This window comes from Oryzias latipes, chromosome 16, assembly GCF_053564925.1.
Source record: "Oryzias latipes strain Hd-rR chromosome 16, Olatipes_Hd-rR_3.1".
NCBI classification, from domain to species: Eukaryota; Metazoa; Chordata; class Actinopteri; order Beloniformes; family Adrianichthyidae; genus Oryzias; species Oryzias latipes.
Window position 1 is genome coordinate 1,108,001 of NC_136252.1, and position 20,752 is coordinate 1,128,752.

Here is a 20,752-nt window from a genome sequence, read left to right on the forward strand (position 1 = left end):
CATCTAAAGTTTGCCAGACAGCATTTGGATGATCCAGATTAGGACTGGGAGAATGTCGTATGGTCAGATGAAACAAAAATAGACCGTTTTGGTAAGAACTCTACTCATTGTGTTTGGAGGACAGAGAATCCTGAGCTGCATCCAAAGAACACCATACCTACTATAAAGCATGGGGGTGGAAACATCATGCTTTGGGGCTGTTTTTCAGCAAAAGAACCAAGACAACTGATCCGTGTAAAGGAAAGAATGAATGGGGCCATGTATAATCAGATTATGAGTGACATCTTTCTTCCATAAGCAAGGGCATTGAAGATGAAACATGGCTGGGTCTTTCAACATGATAACGCCTGTCAAGTGCATATGTGAACTGCATGCTCCCACACTTGCAAAGGGACAGGGACCCAGGATTTTACTATTTCCAAGTTTTTATTGACCAGTTGATAGTAGCAGATAGTAGATAGTAGTAGCAGATATTAGAAGGTGAAATACCTCTAAAAAAATCAAACCAGAACAATAAATAAACAGGTAAGTACATTTATTAAACATAAGGTAAACCAGGTGAGTATATTAAACAATTCGTTAACCAAGAATATTGAACCAACAACTCAGTTACATTTTAGGAAACGTAAATACAATTTACCTTTAATTTTAAGTAGATTCTTCACAAATCATATTCTTATTTTAGGCAAACAAGTATGTATATTCATTTTCAGTACACACATTGTAGGACATTGTACAAAATTGAATTTTTTTTTTAACCCAATACAATAATGTGACACACATTAAAAAAAGTCCAGCATTGCGCTTAGAGGTAGCCCTTTAGACTTCAAGTTCCACGCGCGCAGTAGTTTGACTTCAGGACACAGCGAGACAACCACACCTCCGCTGATCAATGTGACAACGACCCCAAACACACTGCCCGGGCATATAATATAATCTTCTTTTTTTTGTTTTTTTTTTTTAAACTTGTCCTGTCCAACAGTTAGGCAAACAGATGAGAGCTGAGGGCCTCTTGTGTTGGACATATTTTATTTTAACAAGAGGGGTTATTAATCTTCAGACAAACCAAAGGTATGTCTGAATAAACCCCTTTTGTAATTGAGGCCAAACTTTATTAATTTCAATCATGTTTGAAAATCTTTGGTGTTGGACCGGACGGAAAAGGAAAGAGGGGAAAAAGAGAGAGGGACGTTAGAGAGAGGGGGGGGGTAGGAGGGTGATAATAGGAGGGGAAGGGGGGTAAGACCATGAAGCAGCATAGAGCAGACAGGTTTACTGGTTGTTTATCATTACGGTACGGTTCAAATGTAGTACAAAAAGGGCGGGGCCTGTTCACACACACTCAAATATTATCAACACACCTGCTAGCTGCAAAAATGTCCACATGTCAACATGTACACAAAACAGATAGTGTTCACGAACGCATACCTATGCCTTAAAACCAACTAGTGTGAAATCTTTCATTCATTCAATCATGCAAACTATTAGTGCAAAGGTGAGCTAACACCTGTGCTCAAGTGAGTGTTTATGTTCTTCTAAAATGGATGGTGGAATGTTAAAAGAAGGAGGAGGAGCGCCCAGCCACCCCCACACCCAGACCCCCGCCGCAGCAGCAGCGGCAGCCGGAATTCCCCCAACGCCACACGGGAACAGGCAGGGAACAACCGCCCCCCGGGCGACCAAGACCGCCACCCAGGCCAGGGCCAGCAGGACCGCCGCGAGGCCCCCAGAGCCAGAGAGCAGGGAGGCACGGAGGGAAAGAGAGCGCCGCCCCAGCCCTGCCAGGAAAGCAGCCCCCCCGCCGCGCCGGAAGAGCCCAACGCAGGGCCCCACCGGAGAGGGACGCCCACAGCCCCAGACGAGCACCCCACCACCACCCAGGAGTTCCGGGCATCCCCCCGCCCCGACCCCAAGTACGAGCCAGGACCCCCCAAGAAAGACCCGCTCCGCACCCCAGGCAGCCACCCACCCGGCCCACGGTTGGTCCAGGTAGGAGCAAGGCAGGGGCCCGCCGCCCCCGCCCAGGAGGGGGGAACCCCGGGGAAAAAAGGGTGGCCCACAAGGGGTGTTATAAATATGGCCCGACCAGGCTCGGCCATGTTGGAAGTTTGGCGGAGCCCAGCGCCCAGGGGCAAGGACCAGGACCCATCCTCCAGGGACACGAACACCCCCGGCTCAGGTGTAATATGAACCCCCCCACCGTGCGGAGAGAGCACCGCCGGGCCCAGGGAGCCGGCACCCAAGGGACACGGCCGCCATCGCCAAGGGGCCCACACCCCCCACCAGGGAAGGGGTAGGGGACAGATGGACCCAGGTCCCACCTTCCTTGTAAAATGTGTGTGCGTGTATGGGTGTTTGAGAGGGTGTTTGTGTGCATGTGTGTGTGTTTATGTTTGAGTGTATATATTGAAGGGGGAGGGGTGTGTGTACTAAGGGGGGTGCAGTTAAAATTGGCGAGTAGGGCACTAAGGGGACATCTCCTGATTACTCACAGTGATGCCCCCTCACCCTCCACACCAAGGGGCCCTAAATGTCTAAGGTGCGGTTAAAATTGGCGGGTAGGGTGCCAGGAGGACATCTGCTGCTTGCTTGCAGTGATGTCCAAGCACCCCCCCTACCAAGGACCCTACATGTCTAAGGTGCAAATAAAACCGAAAGAGGGGGGGCCCACTCCATACAGCAACCATAGGAGGGGGGCCACTGCCAAGTAGCCCCCCCCCAAGGCGCATCGCAGGCTAGACCCCCCACCCCCTCACCCTAATATGAGGTTATATGAGGAAGGGGGTAAGTTGGGGACAGCTGGTAGACTGGCCCCTGGTGGTCAAACAGCCGTCCCCCAGCCCCCCCCCCCCAGCAAAGGGGCCAGGGCCACCCAGCCCAGGGGCCCCACCCCCGGAGGCGGCGACACCCCAGTCCCGGCACCACCCACCCCACACAGAGAGAGAGGAGCCAGAAAGCGTCGCCCCCCCCGGAGCAAGCCCAGGCCCCCACCCCCAGACGCCGGCCCTAGAGGAGCTCTGGTCAGGCCTCGACGGGACCGAGGAGGCCAACTGGCCGAGGCAACCACCGATTGCCTCAGCGGAGACCCCGACCCGTTAGCCCCCCCGACCCGTACCAATAATGGGCCCCCCTCCCCCCAGAACGCCCCCCCACAGGACAGGGCCGACAAGCCCCCCACCCCACCCCACCCCAGACCCCGCAGCCGAAGCGGGTGACACCCAGAGCGACCGGGGGCCCCGAGAGGGTTGTCCCGTCCCATCCCAGAGCCAGGGAAGGGCCGATCCCAGCCCCAGGTGCAGATGGGCAGCCCATCCGGCGCCGCTGGGCCCATCGTAATCAAACAGTGAGACTCAAAGATCTGAAGTTTGAACAAGATTTAGAGAAGCTGATTCATGACTTCATCTGTTGCAAGCTGGGGGACTGTAACTTCTTTCAAAAAGAGACTGTTAAAAAGCTGCGGCTCAGTCTGAACGCTCCTGATAGAAATTTTACCAGAACCGACCACATCACCCCAGTCCTTAAGTCCTTACACTAGTGACCAGTTGCACAGATAATTGATTTTAAAGAAATTCTACTAGTTTATAAATCCCTTTCTGATGTGGGACCCAAGTTATTATCAGATCTACTTGTGGCTGACAAACCCCACAGAGCTCAAGATCTGCAGAAAGCAATGAGCTGGAAAAAGAGTCAGAACCAAACAGCTGCATGAAGTTGCTACGCTGCACACAGACTAAACTAACTTCCTGATTAACTCAAATGCTCCCCAACCTTGGTTAAATGATTGAAGTCACCCTATGATGTTCATTTTGGAATTATCAGTCATTTTGACTGTCTTTAGAAGCCAGGGGGGTATTCCAGGAAGCAGGTTATGCTAGCTCCCACGGTAAGTTTGAGGCTAAGGAAGTTGATAACCTCAGCTTTCAGTTCCAAAAATGGAGGTATGTTTCAGGGTATGTCAAGTTGCCATAGTAACTCATGCTCTGAACATAACATGGTCTGGAACAGGTTTAGTTGAAGGTTAGTTTGTTTTCAGAGAGGTGAAGCAGCATGGCGTGTCCATTTGAAGATGATTTAGTGGATGAAGAAGCTCAGATAATACTTTTTCCACCGTGAGAGGCTGATAAGACCACATATGGATGTTGGAAAGATAAACTTTTTTACTTTGATCTAACTTAATTATTTGCTACAGTTAAGATAAATGGTTTTTTTTTGTTAAGTCAGCTTAAAAATAACACGTAGTTATCAGACAGTTATTTTACTTTCATTCAAATTAATTCAATTAAGTAGGTGTAACTTTGGTGCTGCCATTAGATCGGCACCGCAAGGGATTGTGGGATATCATTCCCTTTGCCTGTCTGGACAGATTTGGGTTTAAGTGTGGGTTTTTGACCAAATGTGTTTAGTTGTTTAGCTGTTTGCCGGGGGTGTTCGTGTCCCTGGAGGATGGGTCCTGGTCCTTGCCCCTGAGCGCTGGGCCCCGCTGACCCCCCCCCCCCCCCCCTCTCACTATCACCCCCCCTCTCTAACATCCCTCTCTCTTCTTCCCTTCTTGGCCTCAATTACAAAAGGGGTTTATTCAGTCATACCTTTGGTATTGTCTGAAGATTAATAACCCCTCTTGTTAGAGTAAAATATGTCCAACACAAGAGGCCCTCAGCTCTCATCTGTCTGCCCAGCTGTTGGACAGGACAAGTTAAAAAAAAAAGGCTGAAGCTAACTAGTGGTATAACAATTAATTCTAATGTTGATTCGATTCATATCGGAATTGTTGTCGCTGATTCGATTCAATGATTTTATGATGGTATAGGTTTATTCGACTGACAACATACATCAGACAGATCGGTCATGTTGGATCATAGGAATATAAATTGATTAATCAATTAACTCAATTAATTGTCACATCGCTTATTGTTGTTATCAATTTACTGTTAATCAATTTCCTCATTTAATACAAAATATCTTTTAAATTTAAGCTTAATTAGTTACGCAGTAACTATAATGAAAATGAGCTGAGCACTAAAATGAGTAAAGGAAAAAACATTTGGTGTGAAGGACTACTTTAATTTCTTACAGTAAGTCAGTGTTATTTTTTTTAGTGTCTGGAATTTTTGCAGAATTGCAGAATGTTTGGGGAAAAAAACGGAATCCACTTGCTATTTTTAAAAGGTAAATGTAACTATGGCTTTAACAATATTCTTAAACTTGTAAACATTTCGGTTGGAAAGTGATCTCAAGTTCTGTTTTATTTTGCATTGATTTTCTATTGTGTATTTTATTTTGAAAGTGGTTTGTGTTATTTCCTGTTTTGTTTCTTGTCCAGGTGCGTTGGATTAATGATTATGGGTGTGTCTAAATAAATGATGGCGATCACTCCCAGCTGTGTGTTGGCTGAGAGTGAAGTCAGAGAAAGAGGAATTGTTTGCTGTGACTTATTTGATTCTGGAGAAATGTACCCAGGTGAAGTTGACACGGTAGTCCAGGTGCCACGCAGCACCGCAGTGCAGTTACCAACCTGCTAACAGGTTATGGTCCCAGGAGACACCTGAGACTATAAAGTGTGTTTTCCACTTTTTGTGAGGAAGTTGACACCATGAGCAGACGAACAGCTGATACAAGCCGCTGGTCCCGGCTTCTGCTCGACGGAGATAAGAAGAACTATGAACTATGGGAAACCAAATTCTTGGGTCATCTTCGACTACAAGGATTGAAAGACGCCATTCTGAATGCGTCTGACCCTGATGATGACGACGAGGATCCTGCTAAAAATGCGGAGGCATGTGCTGAACTGATCCAGATTCTGGATGACAAGAGACTGTCGCTGGTGATGCGTGAGGCAGCAGATGACGGCCGCAAGGCGCTACAGATCCTGAGAGACTACTACCTAAATAAAGGAAAGCCTTGTATCATCAGTCTTTATACTGACCTGACTTCACTGAAAAAGCCGGCCAATGAAAGCGTGACAGAATATATAATCGGCTCTGAGACAGCTTGAGAAACGCCGGAGAAACCCTGAGCGATGGTCTGCTGGTTGCCATGGTCCTGAAAGGGCTACCTGAGTCATTCCAACCATTTGCAATCCATGTGACACAACAGGATGAGACCATGTCGTTTGCAGAGTTTAAAACAAAGCTACGGAGCTGTGAGGACACTGAAAAGATGCGTGCGACCGCAGCAGGTGACAACGTGATGAACGCCCGCGTGCATCAGAGGGGGAGACCTGCCAGCTCAGGTGAGCGAGGAGCAGAGAAGGCGACAAAGGACTTCGTATGCTTCAGATGCGGCCTGAAGGGACACCTGGCCAGAACCTGCCAGCGCAAACTGTGGTGCAGCATGTGCAAAGGCAGCACGCACCAGGAAAGCACCTGCAGACGCAGACAGCACCGGCAGACAGCACCAGCAGACGCAGACAGCACCAGCAGACGCAGACAGCACCGGCAGACGCAGACAGCACCGGCATACACAGACAGCACCCGCAGACAGCAGACGCAGACAGCACCCCCAGACGCAGACAGCACCCGCAGACGCAGACAGCACCGGCAGACGTTTTGATGAGAACTTCCAGGCTGGATCACACAGTGTGGAGCTGGCTGATGGCACAAAGTGTAAAGCGGTGGCGGAGCGTCGCGGTGACGCGGAGGTCTGTCTGGTTGACAGCTGAGGCAGACGTGTAAAGGCTGTGTTGAAGCAGGCCTTGTGCATCCCATCCTACCCACAGGACATCATCTGGGTAAAAGCAGCAACAGCTGGTGGAGCGACTGTGATCTTCAAGAACAGGAAGGACGTTTTGATTCACAGAGACGGTACGAAAATTTCTTATTTATGTACATGAAAAGTTATATTATTTACACACAAGTAATGATGAAACTTATGCTAATCAGTGTGATGACACGTGTAAAGGATACTTTGACATGCAGACGTGGCATGAAATTCTGGGACATTGTAATTATGCAGATATTCAGAAGTTGCAAAATGTCGTTAATGGTATGAAAATCAAGGGTTCAACTACCAAAATTCCAACATGTGAAGTGTGCAATGAGGGTAAACTTTACCAAACCAGAAATAGAGAGCCTGATGTAAGAGCTAAAATGCCTTTAGAGCTTGTTCATACTGACCTGGTTGGACCACTGCACCCAGAGTCCAGAGATGGTCACAGATATGCAGTTTCATTTACAGAAGATTTTTCTAGTGCAATCTATGTGTATTTCATAAAGAACCATCAGGAATGTTTGTGCTTAAAACAACTGCTAGAGGGAACGGATAAACATCCATATGCACTTCCAAAGATGTACCAAGACAACCAAGCTACCATAGCCTTAGCCAAAAACGCAGTTAGCAGACAAAGGTGCAAACATGTTGACATAAAGTACTACTTCATCAGATCAACTGTGAATAGTGGGAAGATATGTTTAGATGGTGGCCGATTTGTTTACCAAATTTGCAACAAAATTGAAGTTGGGAATATTTAACAAGTTTCTGTTTGGACATGTGTAATGTTTAGCTAAGATGCAGTAATGTGAGATCAAGTGGGGGTGTTTGAATGTGATCTCAATTTCTGTTATATTCTGCATTAATTTTCTATTGTGTATTTTATTTTGAAAGTGGTTTGTGTTATTTCCTGTTTTGTTTCTTGTCCAGGTGCGTTGGATTAATGATTATGGGTGTGTCTAAATAAATGAGGCGATCACTCCCAGCTGTGTGTCGGCTGAGAGTGAAGTCAGAGAAAGAGGAATTGTTTGCTGTGACTTATTTGATTCTGGAGAAATGTACCCAGGTGAAGTTGACACGGTAGTCCAGGTGCCACGCAGCACCGCAGTGCAGTTACCAACCTGCTAACAATATCACTGGAGAAATAATGGAAAACAAACATGCCAATAATATATCAAATATTTAGCAAATGAGAGATAGGTACATCTGTGAACGCAGTGAAAAAAGACACAGATAACACAGAAGCTACACTGAAAAGCCATCAACCTCACATTACACAGACTAACGGCAGGAAACGGGGAAACTCTGCAAAAGGAACTGCAGCTTAAGAGGTCTGCATTCACATAAAGAGACAACAGTGTTTGATCACAAAAAAAGGTCAGACAAACAATAACTAACCACCGACGTTTTATGAGTCGTTAACAGCATAAGCTGCTGTACAACTGTAACCTATGAGGGACAGACTGACAGAGACGGCTCACTCACACACCAGGCTGGTACAAAGAAATCTTTAGTTGATTTTGAAATCAGACACTCACACACCTCTGCCAAAAGCTCTGTGTTTTCTGCTGAGAGAATAAGTTCATTTCTTTACTTTCTACCCTCTGGCCTTTATCCTCTTCCTTGGCAGCTCTCACCAGGACTCCTCCTATTCTCCTCCTTTGTGTAATGTGGGTACTCCAACTGTAAAGGACACTGCTCAGGGGCACTAAACAGGAATTTAGCTCCAGCCACGCACAAAGAATTCCAGTGAGCCTCCCTACATACCACCAGCACATGGAGACTCTGGAGACAGACGGGGAGAGTCCTGAAGCAGAGGAGGAAGAGCCATGAAGGCCAATGAAACCTTTGGTAGCTTCAGCAGAAAACATGTTACCAGCTAGGTGCTGTGGTGTCCCAGTGGGTGCAAGTGCCTCAGCCGGGATGAACATCATGTGTCCTCCTCTCTCCTTCAACGCCCTTGCAGCCCAACAGCCTGTCAATCAGCTGACACCAGAGCAAGAGCGGGGCTCGCAGAAGACAAAGGCACTGCCGTTAAGCATATTAGGGGTGTGGAGCGTTGATGACAGATCAAAGTATGCAGTCACTGAGCTGGGGTTGCTCTCTCATTCTGTGCTGACGGCGCAAAGCCGCAAAAAGGAGGCAGTGGTCGACTATCTATATGCAAACACTGGGACTGCTGAGTGAGGCCAGCAGGATTACCAAAGAAAACCGCTGTGACTCCTCAGTCTGAGTTTTCTACAGCTTTCCACATAGACATATGCTCTCTAGTCTTCTGAAGACTCCCGCTTTTGCAGCATCTCCAAATCCTTAAATAATGACATAAGTCATCATTTTATTTTACAGACATCCACCTCCAGCTGGAATTACAAAAATCCTTTGCACTCATGGTTACGGAAAGTGGGGGAAAGATGTTAAGAGGTTCCAAAGATCAATCTGAATCAAAAAAATCAAAATACAACCATTGTAAACATTTAAAAACTCTTTTATAACAGATCAATGCTGAAAACAAATCTACCTTAATGTCCTAAGATGGGAAAAGGTACAACTGTTTAATCCGAAGATCAATAAAAATCATAATATGATCCTTTTAAAAAAAATATTTATTCCTTTTGCAAAATGCTATAGTCATAAATGTAAATGTAATCATAAAATGTCATTAATTCCTTAAAGATGTAAATTTATACTTAAAAGTAATATCACTCCTCTAACAGATTTATATTTGTGAATCTTTGCATGTATTTAGGTAATCAACTCCTGGATGTTTGTTCTGGTCATTTTATAACATTTGTTATCTTGCTGTTTCCTTGCACTTTGATCAATAAAATTGAGGAAAAAAACCTACCTCTGTTAATATTATAGGAATTAAATTTGGCAACTATCAACAGCCGTCTGACATAAATATTTTTTATTATTTTTATGTGTTTTTTAAGATTATGAATCCCTTTGAGATTTTTATCTGAGACAGGAGCTTCAGAAATAAAGACTTACTAGTGACTGACTGACTGACTTAATTAATGCTCACGTTATCTTTCAAAAGAGCCTAAAAAAAGCCTAAACTTGCATCCATTTTCTGCAAAAAAGTTTAAAAGCCTGGATCTGAAGATTGTTTCTTCTTCAAGGTTAAAATCAGCGATCAAGCCTAGAAAATAATGTTTTACTTAAAATAATGCACCTTTGCTTTTGCCAGATTTTGTCTGTTTACATCTTTTTTTATTGTACATTTTTGGGGCAGCCCTTGATAATAGTTTCTTCTTACCAAAGTGAATGATACCCTAACATTCTCAGCAAGGATTTTCATATATCAAGTCTATCTTCACCCTGAAACTGATCAATGCAAAAAGTGATGGTAGTCATACTATTTTTAAAATGGAACATTTACAGCAAACTCTTGATTCATGTTCACTTGTTTGTTTTTGACTGAATCTTTCAGCTATGTGACATATTGGTCAAACCTAAATGGTTGACTGGTTTTGGATTCTTTTCCAGATGTTTTTTTCTGTTTGCAAACTCACTCAGTAGCAGGGTTTTAAAAAGCAAGGACATTTCCACACATTCTGTCAATTTAATTGATCTTGTTTAATTTGTTTCTAAGAATCATTCCCAGACTGGGACACTCAATATGCTAAGGGCATCAAAGGAAAACACTAAGTCTCTCAGCGTGATCAAATAACTACTACTAATTTCAAATTGTGAAAGGACTCCTCTACTACACGGTAGAGACAGGTGTAGCAGTGTCAGACAGGAATACAGTATGCACTCTGATTTTACTACAGTACACTGGCAGCCTGTCTTCTCCTGAGTCCAGCCTTCTGCAGGAAAGTTGTCTGTAGGAATGCTCATACAAATATTGACCTTCAATTAGATGAAACAGACTCCCTTGCTGAGAGGCTGCAGTATAGAGGCATCAGCAAAAGCAATGCAGACATTAACAGCTGCAGAAAACCTGTGGAGCGCAGACACATGCAGATTCTGCATAACGATACCTGCGTTTGCCACGTCAATTTCTCTAAAACAAAAGGTTAAACACCGTTTAAAGCACGCATCTCAAGCAGGATGGCAGCGCCGCATCGGCTTCACAGTAAAACCACTACAAAAATGAACATGTCAATGTTAACGCCAAATGATTTGTCAAGTTTTGAGCCCTTTCATGTGGCAAGGAGTAAATAACCTTCCAAATTGATGGCAGTCGACCTCACTCTTGCATAACTAGCTGCATACAAACAGAGGAGTTCTTTGCATGAGCTTACCTGACACTGTTCTGACGTATTTACCTACAAAGACTGTGTGGGAAAAAATAAGAAATGTGCAATTTATAATAGAGTCTTTTTAAACTAGAGCATTAAAACACAAAGACAAGCCCCCACACATGCCACACCACGTCCTAGCATTAAGGCTCTGCAGAAGAGATGGAATGTAAAACACAGCAGACAAAACAATATTGGGTTCAAATGAAGGCTGCCTCCAAGAATTCAGCAGTTTAGTAGGGAGATGGTCTGCGCGTTTCTTTGGCCTCTGTTTCGGTGACAGCAGCAAGTAGAGGAGTGTGCTTGAGAATCCCCTGCAGCAGGAGCAGGGCAGCTCCAAAGATCCCCCGCCCTCCCACAGAGCAGAAATCCCCTTCTAATCCTCACTTCTTGCACAGTGAGACAAAGGATTCAATTAAAAAACGATAATTTTTTTTTTAATTTTAAGAGTTGGAAGAGAAAAATACTTGAGGGGATACATGTTGGTTTGAAAAAAAGTTTATAAGTACTCCCCTTCCTCCAAAATGTGTCCTTTGTAAATGCACACCATCATCTGACACCATCTAACACAGTAACAGGATTTTGGAGCAGTTGAATCTGAAGTAAATAAAAGTAATCTCTGCAGGTGTTTGGTTAATGAGCACAGATCAGTGTTGAAGAGACGTCTGCAGGCTGTGATCCACACAGATGCTCTGTGCACCCTAAGGTGTGGTCAGAGGAGTGCTGTGAGGAAATAGAGATTTTTGAGGACATACTGATATCTGCTTCTGAAAAAGAATCACAGATATGTTTTCATCAATGCAAACCTTGCTAATTTTTTTTCAGTTCATACAAAAAGTAGCTGACCTTCAAAGGGTGAGATTCTTATATTTATATCCAAATTTCTGCCAATAAAACAATTGTTCCTATGCATATGTTATGGCATGTTCATATTTTTCCTCAGCCTTTCCCACATTACAGAAATGTCAGCAGAGATATGGTGACCCGGCCCTCTTCAGACATACACTATCTTACCAAATGTATTTGCTCACCCATCCAAATGATCAGAATCAGGTTTCCTAATTACTTTGCCTTTCCACGAGTACAGTGGTGGACAAAATAGTTGGTACCCCTCAGTTACAGAGAGAAAGTCCACAATAATCACTGAAATGACCTGAAACGTTCAAAAGTAACAATGAATTAAAATTTATTGACAATTAAATAATCAAAGTCAGCCATTACTTTTGAGTTTTTGATTAAGAGAATAATTTAAAAAAACAAACAAATGAAATAGGACTGGACAAAAATGATGGTACCTCCATAAAAGACTGAGAACTAATTGTCCAGGGGGTCATGATGAAGTCAGGTATGTCCTTTCATTGACATCACAGCTGTTCTCAAACCCATAATGAGTCAGTCTGGCTATTTAAAGGGAGACAAATAGTCACGGTGCTGTTTGGTGAAAAGATGTGAACGACACTGAACATGGACAACAGAAAGCCAAGGAGAGAATTGTCCCAGGACATTAGAAACACAATTATAGACAAACATGGTAAAGGTAAAGGCTATAAAACCATCTCTAAGCAGCTTTGAAGCTCCTGTGACGACAGTGGCACATATTATTCAGAAGTTAAAGACCTACGGGACAGTAGCCAACCTCCCTGGACGATGGAAGAAGAAAATTGATGACAAATTGAGGAGACAGATAGTTGGAACTGTATCCAAAGAGCCCAGAACAACCTCCAAAGACAGTAAAGGTGAACTCCTAGATCAAGGTACATCAGTGTCAGATCGCACCATTCGTCGTTGTTTGAGCCAGAGTGGACTACATGGGAGACGACCAAGGAAGACACCACTGTTGAAAGGAAATCATTAAAAAGCCAGACTGGAATTTGCAAAAATGCATGTTGACAAGTCACAAAGCTTCTGGGAAAATGTCCTTTGGACAGATGAGACAAAACTGGAGCTTCTTGGTAAGGCACATCAGCTCTATGTTGGTAGACTCAAAAATGAAGCATACAACCAAAAGAACACTGTCCCTACTGATTCTGTTTTGGGGCTGCTTTGCTGCATGGGTGCACAGGGTGTCTTGAAGTTGTGAAGGTAAAATGAAATCTCCAGATGATCAAGGCATTCTGGATAGAAATGTGCTGCCTAGTGTCAGAAAGCTTGGTCTCAGTCGCAGGTCATGGGTCTTCCAACAGGACAACGATCCAAAACACTCAGCCAAAAACCCCCAAGAATGGCTGAGAGAAAAGCGTTGGACTATTTTGAAGTGGCCTTCTATGAGCCCTGATCTGAATCCCATTGAACATCTGTGGAAGGAGCTGAAACATGCCATTTGGAGAAGACACCCGTCAAACCTGAGACAACTGGAGCAGTTTGCTCATGAGGAGTGGGCCAAAATACCTGTGGACAGGTGCAGAAGGCTCATTGACAAATCCAGGAACCGTTTCATTGCAGTGATTGCCTCAAATGGCTGTGCAAAAAAATATTAAGTTATGGGTACCATCATTTTTGTCCAGGCCTATTTCATTAGTTTTTTTTTTTTAATAATTCTGTTAATCAACAACTCAAAAGTAATGGCTGATTTTAATTAATTTTTAATAAATTCTAATTTAATGTTACTTTTGAACGTTTCAAGTCATTTCAGTGAGCATTGTGGACTTTCTTTAACTGAAGGGTACCAACAATTTTGTCCACCACTGTATATAAAATCAAGCAGTCAGGCTTTGCCCCTTAGTTCCAGTGTATGGAACTCTGAATGCTTCAGAATACATAAACATTTTGAACATTTCCATGTTCCCAACCTTGTTGGAACAGTTTGGAGCAGCCCCTTCCTCTTCCAACATGACCGTGCACCAGTGGACAAAGTAAGGTCCATAAAGACATGGATGACAGAGTCTGGTGTGCCTTTTCCACCAACAACAGTGTGTGACCTCACCAATGCTCTTGGTCCAAAATTCCTAGAAACACACTCCTCTAGCTTGTAGACAGCCTTCCCAGAAGAGTTGAAGCTGTAAGAGCTGCAAAAGGTGGACCCACATCATTTTGAACTCTGTGGGTTAGGAATGTGTGATGGCACTTCAGTTCATATGAGTCCAGGCAGATGAGCCAATACTTTGGGTAATATAGTGCACCTGTGGTGTGAAGCACAGCGTCTTAAAGCAGAAATATCTGTTACACAATGCTGGTCAATATAAAAAGTGAACGCACACAAAATGCCCGCCATTTCTGATATCGAACAGGGCATTTGTTAGAATTGCAGTAAAAACCATAAATCCATATATAGCCTGATGGGAACCTGGCTCTGCGGTGATGTCACAAACCTGCCATCACACGACACTTCACTCTGCAGCTGTGGATAATAATTATCTGCTTCGATAAGCGTGTTTGAGTGAGTAACCCCTCTTTTGTGTGCTCTCTTCCTGCAAAACTGGCGTTGCGTGTCTGACTGTACATCACCGTCATTACATAACCTGAGTTAACATGCACGTGATAGGCCAGGCAGCCACCCAGACACACATAAGGAAACTTATCTGTGTTTGTAGGGCAGCCAACACACTGTAAGAGGGTAAGCAGAGGCCAGACAATGATAGATATTCCCTTTCCAGACGCATGCAAGCTCAGGCCGTGACCCAGATAACGTGAATGTAAAAGAATAAGAGCATTTTTTTTCTAAAGATATATCCAGATAACAGAGGACTGCAACTGAACAAGTAAAATTATTAGGATAGTTGGGCAATGGCTGCCAGGGAAGCACTCCTACTCTCAATTTTTGCACTGCGTAAATTTGTCCAAGTGTGTATCCAAGGTCTTGTTCTTGGTTCAGTCCTTAAGGCCTTCATTCCCTTCATGGTGCACAGGGAAAATGAACAATGCCCAGCAGCAGCCCGTCCGTGTTTCCAGCAAAAGTGGCATCCTACCTCACTCACCTGCTTTACAAGACAATAGAAACTGAGCGTGCACCTCTTTTAAAGTCCCACATCGATCATCTTTTGATCTACTGTAAAAACTTTCCCAGTGGTCTTTTAATCATGATTATACTGTTTATAGCCAAAGTAAAAATGGTCATTTTCTAGAACATACTTTTTCCAGAACAGTAGGAATTCCTTAGAAATTCATCTCTGAGTTGACTGAAGACTGAAGTAAGCCGCTTAATCCTATGACCCTTTAGTTTATACCCTCTCCCACTCCCACTAGCTTACAGCCCCTCATAACTCCAACCTAACATTACTGGTGCAACAAAAATAGTGAGCAATTTCAAAGCTACCCAGCTGTACAGTTTTGGTCCAGATGCCAGGCCAGACAAGGAAAACAAGGATATACAAGGAACCACCAGCAGATGCACCAGAATGGAGCAGAGCAGGGAGCATGCCGCTTGCCACCAATGTGGGTCCTATGTCACACCTATAAGCTTTTTAAAATGGCCCTCTTTAGACGTGTCCTCCATCATGGGAAAAATGCCCCAAGAACATGTTAACAGCACCATTGTCATTTAAGTGGGTCTATAATATTTTGTAAGGTCCGTCAAGCCAACAGTCAAGAATGAGAAACATTACTGAACATTTTAATTAAAAACCTTTTCTCTAACATCAATAGATGGGAGAAACTGTCACTCATTTTAAAATGAAACAAAAAACAAGCAGTTGAGTTTTGACATTGGTGTTGCCATGGTTACCAAAGGACCAACTTCAAAGGTCTTCAATTAAACCAGCAAGTTTCTCCAGGACAGAAGCAGGAAAGCAGATTAGTTTGAAAGCAGCGACATGGCATCCAATGAGGAGCAGTTTTCACAGTGATTGTGAAGAAGAGCCCAAAACAAACAAGGCACTTGTGGGGAAATACTGCTAATCTAACTGAATGAAACCATTGGACAAGTCTGCAGCTACAGCAGTAAATGCCAAAGATGTTGTAATCACCGGGCACTGCTGATGTGTCGCTCAGTGTAGAAACAGGTTCTCTCAGATAAACCCTTTCACTTCAGAAAACTGCATTTGGAAAGATTTGGTTTTCTCCTCCCAAGTTCACCATGTATGTTTGCTCATGGATCTTCTCCTGATGGTGTGCAAAACCAACAACATATGAATTTCAGAGCATTTGGCATGGGTCTCCCAATCACATAATAGTCCAAAACTCCTCCATTTGATTACAACCTGGGATTGAATCAGACTCTTTTGGTTTGGTTTTGCAGTTCTAAAGTAAACTGTGATAAACATTTATTTTAAAAAAACTCAGACACTTTTAACAACTAATAGCTCACAATTATAAGTCACATCTGCATCTACTTCATATTTGTTGTAATTATAGGTTCCTCACCAAATAATTCCATATTTAGGTTCTACTTCTTTTTTGAGGCCTATTTTATGTGTCTTTCCACAACGGTTTCTTACAAATCATAAATAAAATGTATGCAGAAAATTTGTATTTGATAAAGAATAATGTAGTTTTTAAAAGCATTCGGTAAACATACGTAGAAAGCGTTAAAACGATGCCCAAAAAAGTCATTTTGATCATCTTAACCCATTTACCAACACAACAGAAAACAAAAGCATGATGTAATGCCTCAAAAAATCTGGCAAGTGGAGGCGCAACGTTCCAAACAACTTTCCAGACTGGATCCTGCTGAAATGTGGTGCGTAAATTGTCTCCTTGACGCACCCACGCGCCCCTCTTTCCTCGGCCGGTTGCGGGGACATGCGGGGTGAATGACGGTACATAATGAGGTTGTCAGCTGTCTCTGCGCAGCGCCCCCGCTCCAACTCCAACTCCACTGTAGTTTGTGTCCCACATCCCTAAGTAGTCTCCCCGATCCACAATTTTTATCAGCGCGGAGCCGGAGCCACGCATGACAACTTCTACTGTCCCCTCACCCCGACAACCGAAACCAAGCAGCAAGAGACAGTTAATATTTACCAGCCTGCTGTCGTATCCGCGCCGCAGCGATTTTAGCCCGTAGCGAAACGGCCAGAAGTCCGCGTTTCCTGGTCTGAGAAGCGCCGCGGCCGGCGGCTACGCTGGTGTGCAGGCGCACCCGCGGAAGGTGCTGGTGCGTCCCGCTGCGGTGTCACAGCCGACAGTGATGCCACATTCAGCTGATCGCCACAACAAAACAACATCTCGTCCTACGCCGAGCGCACTCCGCGTCCCCGCGCCGCCCCGCACGGCAGCTCTGGTGGGCGCCGCCCCCCCCGTCAGCCTCTGCCAGTGGGCTGGAGCCGCTCATGAACAGTCAAGAACTTGCGTGGGCCGCCATTGGCTGGAACGCGTTTCCTGCTTTAGTACTACAAATGTAATTAGGTGGGGGAACTCATGCGGCGGGGCAGTAAATGTAGGTCTGCTGGGCTGTTCTGCCCTTTTCCCTGAAAACTGATGCCAGCAGTCCACCGATGATAATTTTCAGGGTTCACCCTCCCCTGTTCATCTGTGCCCTCCTCATTCTTCACTGCTGGACCATGACAGGATCCGCTACAGTTAGCTCACGGATAGCTGCAGTGCAGCCTGGCCTTAGATCAGACTTGATCATCTTCTGTCAACATGATGCACAAAAAGCACAAAGCTGCTCTCCAAATTCCCATGAAGACAGACAGATGTGTGATTCCTGTGGGGAAGGCAGCCACATGTGGAAGCTCAAAGTTCTCCAGTGTCTCCGCTCTGAGCATCTGCATCTACTTTGGACCCTTTGTTCCAGCAGTAGAGAGCAGTGCTGCAGCACAGTGGAAAAGGGAAGAAAAGAAGTGGGAGGGGTGAAGTCTGGAAAAAAAGAGAGGAGCAAAAGAAAAACAGTAGAAGGAAGTGATAGACGGAGCAGGAGATGCTGCAATGCTGGCTGCTGCTACCATATGACTCTGACAGGCTTATGTAACCAGACTGGCCTGGCATTTGGCTCGCAGCAGGCACCGGCTGCACTGCCTGTTATATAACTGCATTAACGGCTCCTCTGAGCAAACAGGGAGCATGCGCACAGTGGAACTGCTCACACACTTTACCACTCCCAGCCTACAGGAGCGAGCGTTTGCTTTTCTGCAGCCTGACCAAACAGCTCTAAAATCAGAAACCCATCGGTTGGTGTAAATAGCCTTCAATGCCCATCAGCTCACTGCTAAGTCCATCTGTTGGGCAGCTTCACTTCCCATCATTCAGTAATATGTTTCCCATCATGAAAAGCCTTATGGAGTAAAGAATGCAGAAGACAGGGTTAGATGGAGGAAGCTGATTTGCTGTGGCGACTCCTGAAGGAAAAAACTGAAAGGAAAAGAAGAAGAGGGCCCTAATGTTGGGTAAATGTTTCCACTGCACATGCAGCATGCAGCAGGGCCCAAACCCAATGGACTCCCCCTTCATGCTCAATATATTTGAATGGGCCTGTATTAAACTCTTACAACCTAATTGCACCACAGACTGGCTCTTTCTGACATTCCACTAAAGGGGGGTCAGCCATGCACTGTCCTTTCACAGACCAGCATCACTTCAGCAAACGCAGCAAAGCAGGACTATTGCAAGAGATGAAGAAAGTTTGGTTTTCCAGCAAATCTGGAAGCTGAAGTAAAGATCTGAGTAAGGGCTAATTACAAATCCCAGGATTGTCACACATGCAAGGCTGCAAAGCTACACTAAGTGGTTTTGTTATCTTATTCCAGCAACAATTTGTTTGTGATATCATCAAAATAAATGAAGGTGGGATTAATAATACTGAAGCTAATAACCAGAGGTAGAACATCTTCCCTTGGAGAAATAAAAGTATGATTTACAACACTTGATGACTCTTCACCAGTCTCTGCTTTTGAACTGCAAATTTTTGGCATAGTTTAGGAAATGAGGATGTTTGTTTTTACAGAAGTGGCAGAGGGTTTAAAAAAGAGCTAAAGGAATTTGATCAGACCTCCACTGGCAGCAGTGAGTTCAAGCAAAATGCCTGGAGGCGTGGCACAAAAATAGCACATCACTCAAAAGCCACCGTGGTCTGTGACCGGAATTCATGAAGGGAAAGCATAAGTCATTCAGGTGGTGAGAAGCCCATTGTTGTTGATGGTTTATACAGGGCATTTGCACTACAAAAAGGCAACTAAACTGCAGCATTTCAGGTTTCATGCTTTTCTTCAAAATATTCAAGTTTAAGGCTATGTTTATTTCTCTGAATTTTTTTTTTAATTAAAAGCAACTCCACATATGAGCTTTTAGTATCATGTAATTCAAGATCAGATTCTTAAAAACAAGTAAACTGAAGGTAAAACTCAGGTAAAACAAGAAGAGTTGCACTTTCTGTGGAAATACCTTTGATTGTGTAATTGCTGAAGGTGGTTACTTTTTTTGCATAACTTTTAGCAGGAGAAGTTGAAGTTTATTGAAAGGAGAAAGGTTGCATAAATTGCTGAAGCTGTTTAAATAAAGTTTGAAACGTTTTTGGAGCCATACGTCTACAGCCACAGAAGAGCATTTAAATTAGCCAAGGTTACATGGATAAAAATAATCGGAAAAAACGCCTGATCAGAATATAACTGCATCGTGTTAACACGCCGTTCAGAATACTCTACCCTGATCAGAGTCATTCGGATCAAAATTTCCTTCCAATCAAGACGGGTGGGTTATGCCGACTGTGCATCCAATCGCAGTGCATGGTAAACAGTTTATTCCGATTGTGGGTCACTAGCAGAGCACTCTCGTAGCTTCATGTTTGCAGGCAGGGGAGAGTGCTTTGGCACCGGAGCAAAGTATCGTAACATGTGCACATTTGAGATGTCGCGGGCCAATTATAATTACATTGCGGGCCAAATTTGGCCCGCGGGCGTGAGTTTGACACATGTGGTGTAAACAATCGTGAATTTGTGTTACCAGTTTCCAGACAGGCTGATGTAATTCCCAAATATTTACATTCAGTCAAGATCCACATTGCATTATCGATCGCACAGATTTTTTAAGTACTAAATGTTGTTGGCAAGTATTAACCTAATCCTAACCGGCCGCACGGATTTAAAAAATTATGAGCGAATAGGCACTTAATAGTAATCATAACAACAATGAAGGCACGTTTAGAAGAGAATCTCGCTCTATGCTGCAGCTCTGTTTGTTTACAACGGAATTCGCCATTTCTTCTTCTACGGCCATTTCCAGTATTTTAGAAAGTTCTGCGCATGTCCAAAGGACTTTTTTCCAATTGAAAGTGTGGTGTACGTAAATGTTTGTTATAAGTGGATACAGATTTTCTGGGCCCATGTACACAGTTCAATTTTGCACATGTAGCCGCAGCTACTGCAATGCTACATATTTAGCTTTACTGCAGAAAAACTGCAAGTTGCAGAAAAAATTACAACAGAATTACAACAAAATTGTCCATAAATAGCAGAAAAAGGATCCTGAAAGAGGAAATGCAAGGATGTACCTAAAACTTTGCTCAGGGATTTGACTGTTTCTTAAGTAACCATGTAAGATTTTAATTTAATCCCAAATTATCTTTAAAAAAAAAACCTCAGTAGATTCATAATTAGCTAATTTAGCTGGCATAATCCAAATGTAATTGTATGCTTAAAATATTAGCATTAAAATGTAAAGGATGGTTGAAATTAGCACCAAAAACTAGCATGATGATAATATAAAGGTTTCATGCTAATCTGGTTAAAAATTCTCAGAGAAACTGAATTTATTCCAAACACGTGTAATGAAGTGGATCTGCTGTGGTTGTACACCAAACAGTGAAGAAAACATATTCAAATATCATTAAAAGCATCAAATGTCTTCTGGAAGATGGTAAAATGTGTGTGTATGTGTGTGTTTTCAGTATTTGAAGGGATAACCCTCCTTAAAAAAATGGCATTATTTTAGCA

General features: G+C 43.8%; 1 protein-coding gene across 4 annotated transcripts in view; it reads right to left on the reverse strand.

Moving 5' to 3' along the window:
- Nucleotides 1–17,662, reverse strand: part of hivep3b (HIVEP zinc finger 3b) — a 69,686-nt gene extending 52,024 nt beyond the window's left edge. For 2 of the 4 annotated variants that reach the window (XM_020699646.3, XM_020699644.3), the window contains exon 1: nt 16,848–17,662. The gene's annotated coding sequence lies outside the window, so the exon portion shown is untranslated. The remainder of the gene's footprint in view (nt 1–16,847) is intronic. The other 2 variants (XM_020699645.3, XM_078932868.1) reach the window with 1 other exon arrangement.
- Nucleotides 17,663–20,752: the final 3,090 nt, after the last annotated feature.